Raw genomic sequence first — 2,948 nt, 5'->3', positions numbered from 1 at the left:
AAGCGCAACAATCTCCGCGCGCACTTTAATCTATCTTTCCCTCCCTCCCTCTCTCTCTATCTCTCTCTCTAAATGTCAATGTATGTGTGTGTACGTGCTCATGGATATGTATGTGCTGTTTTTGTTTTACTAAAGGAATCATCACATATTAAGATCTAAAGGCCACTCGAGGATAAGACTTTCAGAAAAAAAACAGAGAATCTACATAAAAACTGTCTGGGGAAGTCAAAGTGACCAAAATATCTAAGTGGTGACCTAAGAGAAATTTGGAGGTAGAATCCATCTTCAGACTGTGTAATAGAGCCACTATAAAAGCTACCATATGCAAACGACCAAGCCGGCTGCGCAATGTGACGTCACAGCGTAGAAAAAGCTGAGACAAAAAGACACACGTGGCCAGAGAAAAGCGAGAGAGAGAGAGAGAGAGAGAGAGAGAGAGAGAGAGAGAGAGAGAGAGAGAGAACACGTGTTCTGGATATGGTCGGAAAATGACAGCGAGCGAACCATAAGGGTGACTAAAGCGTCTGAAAAAGACATGAAAGACGAGATAAAGAGAATGAACTGTGTAAAACAAGATAGTAGTCGTTTGTTGGAAATACCAAAAATAAATGCCCTTTGTTAAAAAAGAAAGAATACTGAGTCGAATTTGTTTCTTTGCGAGACTTCAACGTGTTGTACCATCTATTCTAATTGGATTTTAATCTTACGGAAGATTATTGTGAACTGTTAAAAAAGGTGTACAATGTTACAACTGCAAATTTACCTATTCAGAATCCGATTTCAGTTTCTTTTTGACGTTTAATCTATTCCACACGCGTTTTGTTCTTTAATTGTGATGTCTACGTTCAGTCTAAAGAGACACTGGATACCCCCTGCAAGGCTAGTGGCGCGGGTAATTGTGAGGCAAGGATTGCGCAAGTCCAAACCACACTTCTCTTGAAACGGCACTGCTTGAGTCCAGTGACAGACGACTGGAAACAAGGCTGAGATAAGCGGAGAACACATGCAACAGTTGCAACACCTAGAATCCCCCAAATGGTCACCCATTTTAGTACTAACCAGACTCAACGTTGCTTAAAATAAAAAGCTATATATGGGTGGGTGGAGAATAATAAAAAAAGTTACATCGTTTTATATGAGTATAGTAAAAAGGAACACAGTGTTCTAATCAAATCCCGAATACATGGAAGTAAAGGAGTCGACTATGATCAAGGGTGACTTGAATGCTACCCTTTTCACTGTTTACTACACCAAGATACACGGGAGACGTACTTTTTTCTCCGCCATTACTCTTACCTTTGACTTTCACCTTTTAATGCTGAGGGTTCAACAAATAGGCATCCAGAGCCATTTTCTTTCTTTTTTTTTTTGGTATGACTCGCCCACCTCACATTAAACTGACCTGGTATCAAATCCTACCTGAGTGTCTGTATGTAAGAATTTATGCGTGTGTAGGGGCTGAATATTTACTATAAATAATAAAGCTTGCTGTAGTGTGTGCCTTATTTTATTGTTAACAATTCCCGCACGTATTCAAACCTCTCTCTCTCCTTATCTATATGTAAAAGTGCGGGCGTGCGTGCGTGTTTCTAATAGAAACAACAGTTAGAGAATCTATATAAAAACTTATAGTATAGCCGTATGTAAAGATTATTATATATTAAAATAATATTCTTTTAATACCTACAGACACTAGTGTTTCATCCTTTTGGGAATCATCAGTGTAGGGTGATACGATTACTACCGGTCGGGATATTCGAACCCGGGCACGAAGCTACCTCTGACTCCATTAGCAAGGAACAAACCCCACAGCCAATCTCAACTACGAGAAATATCGTTGAAATTTTAACATTTATTTTTTAAATGTCGTAACATCCGGCCATAGTGATCTAATAATTATGACATCATAATCTATGCATGCGAGCTTAAGTGACCGACTTTCTATTTCAACTTTAAATTGCTCAACAACATGATTCATCGCTCCGTTCCATGAAATGAGGCAGATAACCACTACAGCAACAAAAGGGTTTTATTAATTAAGAATAGACAAGAAAGTAATACTTTTACTAATATGGAACATTTCAGGAAGGATACGTTTACCCCCCCCCCTATTGGGCATAATGCGAAAGGAGTCGCTAACCCAGTATGTCCCGCACTGGATTTCAAGCTCCAGCCCACCTCCGCAATTTTTCATCCCATCGCCTTATTTTACAAATACGTGTTGTTTTACTATTACTTTCACGGAATATGCTCCGACGAATTTACTGCACTTGTAATCCTCAATGTAAATATCATGAAGTAACCAGACTAGCAGCAAAATCCCACCCCTTGATTGCAGAGATCTCTTTCTACTGCGATAGCTTCTCTCCACGGACCACATGCTTTTGGAATTCACTACCGCTTCCCTGTCTCGCCTTCTGTACAAACATGCAGAAGTTTAAATGTAATGTGAACAAACAGATTGCTGCTCAACTCCCATTTAAAATGTCCCATATAAATTTGTAGTGCTTTACATCTGGTTTCAAGCGAATAAAAATAAAGAAAAAGAATATTTTGTTACAAGATGTAAATGGATGCACAAATATTCCCGGGCAACAGCAAGTCGGGACATCTACGGGACATCTAGTAAATAATAAAAAAACTATGAGCAGCGAATAAAGGTCGAACTTAATTGTCAATGTCATCAGTAAAAAAAGAGATCAAAACAAACCAATTAGTGCGGACGATATAAACAATAGTGATAATTGCGACGATTAGTTCAGCCGATTGTTTTACCTTTCGATAATTGTTTTGATTTGGTCAAAATTGAAACGGGATCATTTTAAAGACCTTTCCGCGTTTCAGATGCGACCTCACATTTCTATTAAAGGTTCTATACGTCGATCGTTTTATTTCTCCTGTTCAGGTTTCAAACAACATCCTAATCGTTAAACGCGTGCAGATTGTAT

This window comes from Euprymna scolopes, chromosome 8, assembly GCF_053919585.1.
Source record: "Euprymna scolopes isolate OS-2025 chromosome 8, ASM5391958v1, whole genome shotgun sequence".
NCBI classification, from domain to species: Eukaryota; Metazoa; Mollusca; class Cephalopoda; order Sepiida; family Sepiolidae; genus Euprymna; species Euprymna scolopes.
This window is presented reverse-complemented; position numbering follows the sequence as displayed.